The 6437-nt window shown below is 37.9% G+C and overlaps 1 non-coding gene across 1 annotated transcript; it reads left to right on the top strand.

Annotated features, from left to right (window-relative positions):
• Window positions 1-4928: 4928 nt before the first annotated feature.
• Window positions 4929-5000, top strand: Trnae-uuc. Its single transcript has one exon. It is a non-coding gene; the product is annotated as a tRNA-Glu (tRNA).
• Window positions 5001-6437: the final 1437 nt, after the last annotated feature.

Raw genomic sequence — 6437 nt, 5'->3', positions numbered from 1 at the left:
TAGTGAGCAGATTTTAAGAGGTGTTTGTTCTCCATGGAATTCTATTTCTACAGATGAGTGACTCTTCAGAAGATCGTGCCCAATCAGGAAGTCAGCACACAGATTTTTCATGATTAACACCTTAATATTTGCATATGTATAGGTCTGAATCTTCAAGGTCAGCGTACCACATCCAGTAACATCAGAACTCAAAGAAGAATTAGCCATGGTTATCTTACCGGAGTAAGGCTTAACGACTATTCCGCATCTCTCCACAAAACGTTCATTCAAGAAACTAAGAGAACTTCCACCCAGACGGCACAGGAAGTTTTCGTACCTAAATACGAGGGTGGACAATCAAGATACAAAAATCGCGCTTAGGAAGTTACTTAGAAGGTTTTGTTTCTTTATTTCCTTTAATGACGAAAAAAGATGCAAGAGGACTGGCAAATTCATATGCATCGATAAAATTGTATCTCATCGATAAAACTGTATTCGGTCTGGGACTATTTTCTTTCGCGGGTGGTGCCATCTGGTGCCATCGTGCCCTATCCTCCTAGAAAGATCACATGCCTTCACAAGCCGTTGGAGATCGCGTCGTTTACGTCACGTCTCACTACATTTCAGGGATTTTTGTGGTTAAGTTAGTGAAGAATAGAGTGTCTGGTAATGTGGAAGTTTCCCTTATTCTTTAATTTCATTCACTGGGCTTCAGAAACGTGTTTGTGAGATATTTTTGTTAGAAATGCCTTTGGTGTGTGTATTGTCGGGATGTAATGGAAACTCCGGGACATATGGTTCAAGTTTTTAGCTCTCCAAAAGATCCTGAGTTGAAGAAGAAGTGCATTTGGGCGATAAGAAGAAAACATTTCACCCCTACGAAAAACTGTGAGGTATGTACTCTTTCTCGCTGTAATTATTTGGATGTAATTTTAAGTCAGAAGTGGCTATTCAGTACTAAAAATGGTGATTCAAAATATTGTAGCAGCAATTCTTTTGAAAATTCTTGCATTTTAGTTGTCTTTTTTGTATTAATTCATTCGGTAAACGTGTGGTTAAAGGAGAAACTAGGAATAAGCTGCCAAGTTTATAGGATCGAATATTGCTTCTTAGCTTGCCCTATGGTGTATTACACGTCGGCTTTCATCATTTCAAATTATCTTATGCTATAGTTTAAAACAATAAAAATATCAGGCATACAAATATTTACTATATTTACGAGCCTAGTAATTTGATTTCTCATGCAGAAATACCAAAAATTGGAAATGATTTGACCTAATAAGTTACATGGTATTTTATTATTTATTAATTTTAGGTGTGTGAGCTTCACATTGCACCATTGTGATATCAGAAAGTAATCTGTGGCCTTGGACGAGAAGACGAGGAGAAAATTCTTGCTGAATGGAAGGTGCCCAGATTGGAGGAAGGTACCATTGCTTCACTGTTACCTGTCGCCAAGAAGACAGACATTGTGGCAGAAGTGACATATTTGTGGATGTGGATTTGATTTGTGCAAGTTGGTGCAGTGATAGTGGACGTTCATCGGAGAAAGTATTGACGATAGTTTGTATGTATCGACCAGTCCTCTTTTAAATAATTTTCTATTCGAAAGAGAATAAGAGTAATTGTTTCGCTAAATTAGATGTGGGATAGAAGAGAAAATTGGAAATAATATTGTGGTTGACAATAGAAAATACATAATATATGTATTGTATTTCTGTGGGTTTTTTCTTTCCTGCCTCTTTAAAATTTCTTGCGGTGGTGACTTCATGCAAAGTAAGTATAAAATCGGAGGTGTGATCTAAGAGATAACATGTTTTATTTTACAAGTGTTTATGCTGGTGATTTGGCAGGACTTTCATATTTTTAATAGGTTGATACATTTACTGCAGTTACCTAGGGACTTTTACTCATACCAAATAATTTTTCAAATACTTTAGCGCCTGATATGGGTAAGTTTTAGTAGCTGAGACTGAACTATACGTTAATTTTTGCTTGCATTTTGATGAATTCGATCATACTAATAGCAGATGTGTCAGCAATCCTGTTTCATCGGCAATTTTTATTTAAAAATCTTATTTCGTCAGGCTTTAGGGTAAGCTTTTTAATGCTCGTGGGCTATGTGATGTCTTATTTAGTGTCAAAATTAATAAGAATTTACTCTCATTAACATCTCAAGGTTTCCAAGTAAGTACGAGCCACTTAACAATGCTGGATGCTGGTGGTGCGTGAATTAGCCGTGAGAATCTCATTTTTCGCAGAGTTATTTAAGTGGCCGAGTAAGTTTTGTAAGTTCTCAATGGGTAAATAATACTATATCATGAATTCTAATTACCATGAAAAACTCACAACCGACAAAAACTTTGTCGGTCGTGAGTCTTTCATGGTAATTAGAATTCATGATATGGTGTTATTTACCTATTGAGAACTTACAATTCATTCGTATCAAGGTTCTCGCTACGGTCGGTAGTTATCGATTGTGTTGCGTTCGATACATTTTTCGATCGTGCGAGTTACGATATAACTAATTTCGACCTAATCGATTGAGATTAGCCTGAGTGCCGTGTTCCTGCGCGCTATGTATCCAATCGTACGTGCTTAGTAGCGGACATTCACATGCTGCGTACGCGCTTCGTCGACAGGCCGCGAATGGTATGTATCCATTGACGAAAAGCGACGGAGCGGCACAGTATCCCCTTAGTCAATGGGTACTATGTACATACGAATTAGATACGGAGGGTTCTGTGCCGTCTGGGCAGTATCGATAAGTGCATTTAGTTCCACTCCATTGATCAATACCTTAGTCATGGATTTTTGAAGGCATAGAGGTGCTGTTACTGCAGAAGCCAAAAACGACGTAGAAGCTGTTGAATTTGTAGATGAATGTTTAAATCTTGATTAACATACTTTTTGGTAATGTCCTTTTTTTCCGCAACCTCTACAGATAATATCCTTTGCTGGGCAAGAGTCCCTTGGGTGCCGTTTGTTACCACAAAAGAAACATTTTTCAGATCGTACCAAAGCAGCTGATGTTGTTGTAGTATCTTCAGGGCTATCTTCTCTATGGTCAGCAGCAGCAACAGGAGTTGAATCTTCTGTATTCAGATAAGACGCTGAATGTAGCTCAGCCAGCTCAAGTGACCTAGCCTGGTCATGGGCCTTCTCTAATGTGACGTTGGTGTTTTCCAGTAATCTTTCTCGAATACGAGAGCTCTTGAGGCCTCGTATGAAAGAATCCCTTATGTACTCATCTTTATATTTATCAGCTGTTACTGCTTGAAATTCACAATCTTTGCTCATTTGTTTTAATACCTGGAGATATTCATCGACTGATTCACCCGTCTGCTGAGTTCTAGATGCTAGGCAGTGTCTTGCAAATATTTCATTTCGTTTTGTGATATATAATGAATCTAGTATTTTGATGGCATCTGAGTAGTTTTCTGAGTCACTAATATACCGAAAGACGTTAGCAGATACATAATTGCAGAGTAATTGCAGTTTACCATCTTCTGAAACCTTGTTCACTTGGCCCAGGAAATTAGCAAATGTTCTTTTCCAGTGTTTCCACTTCGATTCAGCACCCACATGTGAAGGGTCAGTATCAAATCTTTCTGGCTTTAAAAGCTGTTCCATCTTACTAAAGAATTCTTGCTGAATAAATTGTAGTAAAATATCAGTTTCAGTAAAAACCTAATCAAGGTTTTATTCAGCAAGAATAACACAGTTTAAGTAAACAACTTAAGTGTTGCCACGACAAATACAATTATTAAAATTAAGATCAACAACATAGTATGTTTATACCACACCATGCATTATTGAGACTTCAGCAGCTGAAGGCCAACTTTATAAAGTAAGGTCCTTGAGACGGCTGAGCAACGCAGAATACTTTAGCTAAAGTCTCTCTTTACCGTAAAGAGAGACTTTTTAAAGTGAGCCATTTCAGTGTCGTCTATGATTCGCGCACCCTACCGGGTTAGGCATTTATCGGTGGTTGGAAATGCGGGCTAAAAATCTAGACTACTTCTTAAAATTACGCAAAGAATTAGCTGGTTCAGGAAACGGAGCTATCCCCTACCTCTTAAATGATTACGGGAACTTCATTTCCGTCTTTAGACCTCTGTTTTTCTTATATCGTGCTGTAGACTAGCCCGGCTTTACGCTCAACTACGTAACTTCGCGAAGAATTGAAGCACTCTTGCGAGTTACAGCCGTTGCCAAAGTGTTGAGTGAGTTCTATTAGGTGCCAATAATAATTATTCACTCTTTTTTGAAGTTTAAATATACATCCATGTTTCCTAAAAACTTATTGATAATGCCACAAAAGATTTCTTGCTGTCACGAACGAATTTGAAATTAGCGCCCAGCGAATGTTTTTCAAATGAAATACGCACTGCGACGCGGCTGATTGAGAACGAGTTGTTCTGGCTGCTGGACTGTGATAATCGCTATATTTAGACTTTTATTCGATTCCTGCCAACTCATATCACTCAGTGGCATCAAGGAGGACTTATTTAACGCCATTTATGGAGTAATCCTTTAGTATTTGTATGAACTTCTATTTTTCCTGTTTCGGTTGGGCATCTCTGTGCGAAGAAAAAGGTTTTAATTCATCTCTCACCTATTGTTCCCGCGTACATCATAAGAGGTCAAAAAGAATATTTACCAAGTTCATGTTTATGCCAAAATAGTTAACAGTTCAATATATGTAAGGAAATAACCATCGATTGTAGTAGGGATCCCCACTCTAGGTGGCGAAATCGGCTTCAGAGATCGACCTCTACGGTGTCATGAATCCTGGGCTACCTTTACGCTGAGTGCTAGCGCCGACGCATATGTAAAGTCTTATTATAACTTATGATGAAGAGAATTAATCAAGAAAAATAATTGCAACTGCCAACATAAGCTAATATTACATTTATATACGTTAATACTCACCATTTCCTTCACCGTCCCATGTGGTCTAGTGGCTAGGATATCTGGCTTTCACCCAGAAGGCCCGGGTTCGATTCCCGGCATGGGAACTTTTTACTTCTCTGAATTTCGATTTTTATAGTGCAGGGATGTTATATTTTTTTCAATCTTTTATGAATATGCTGAAAGCACGTGTTTTATTTCAAGAATTGTTTTTTTTATATATCTATAAAATTCGTTAGTTTTTACGAAATTATGCATATGTTTTTTTAGCGGGTCTTTGTCTATTTCTAGCTATCGGGATAACGTTCATACGTTTTAGCAAATGGCTCCCCAGTTAAATATTATTAATAATTAGATCTGTTATACCCCGAAGAGGAATAACAGATCTAGTAATCTAGGGGAAATCGGTTTTATTTAATGTATGCTTGTCGGAGGTTTTTTTAGTTTTATCCCCAGCTGGAGGTTTTATTCTAGCTCATGACCTTCTTTGTACTATAATATTCATCTCATGAATTGTAATTAATCTTAGTTAATTTTGTATAAAATATGTAACATATTATTCTTTAAAGTTATGACCAGTTATAACACTACTTGAAGTGAAATGGGAAAGTTGCAGGAATTGGATTTGCAATATTTCTCAGCGGAAACCAAGCATTTAATCATTCTTGATTGATTCCTTGACTTAATAATTCGGTATTTTTGCCATACCTCATTTCTATATCAATTTGATTATTTCACCTATCTACTTGATGCATTTTCATGCGTCAACGACATTTTTTTCCTTGTCCCTGAACCTTCAGTTAGTTTTCGCAATGAGTAATGAGAGAATAATCCTGGTGGCTGATACTTGCCACATTCCTTGGAATATTTAAGAACAAAATCACTCTATCTCACTTAGAAAAATTAAAACTTATTGCAATTCCAGAAATGGAAAGAAATAATTCCACAAAGCCAGGGCGAAAAGTATGGCTTTTAATTTTTATCTAAACTGAAGGAAATTTTCATTTATTACGATTTGAAATTATGATTTATATGCATATACAGTCCTAGTACATACTGCGTGACTTTGTGCCTGTTTAAGGTAGACAGAGTGGTATATAGTCTTCTAATATAAAGGTACTTGGTTTAGGCGCGGTAGAAGGTAAACTTAAAGCTGGTTCAGTTTTGGATGTCTAGTGGCGTCATAGCATGTGCAATGGCCCTTGGCCAAACAGTTAATTTGCCCAATCAGGCGAATAGTTGGCGATTTCTTAGTAAAAAGAGCTCGCAATACAAAGGGGCCGCACGGCAGTGATTCGCGATGAAGTCCTCTGAGCCTTCATTCCCGTTCGTAATTCTCCCCATATAATCCACCCCACCCCACCCCTCTTCCTCATCAATGCCAAAAAAACTCGTTGCCTTGGCACGCGAAAGACTTGTATCGCCGTTCCTGGAAGTATCCCTTCGTAGCGTGGGTGTCCGAATTTTTTCCGTCCTTTTTTTCACTTGTGGCGTTCTTTGCCGCGGCGGCATTTGGTGACCCGAGCGATGAGCGGAAGCCAGCT

The sequence above is a fragment of the Ischnura elegans genome, chromosome 8, assembly GCF_921293095.1.
Source record: "Ischnura elegans chromosome 8, ioIscEleg1.1, whole genome shotgun sequence".
NCBI lineage: Eukaryota > Metazoa > Arthropoda > Insecta > Odonata > Coenagrionidae > Ischnura > Ischnura elegans.
Note: the sequence above shows the minus strand (reverse complement) of the source record. Positions and strands in the feature narration are given on the sequence as shown.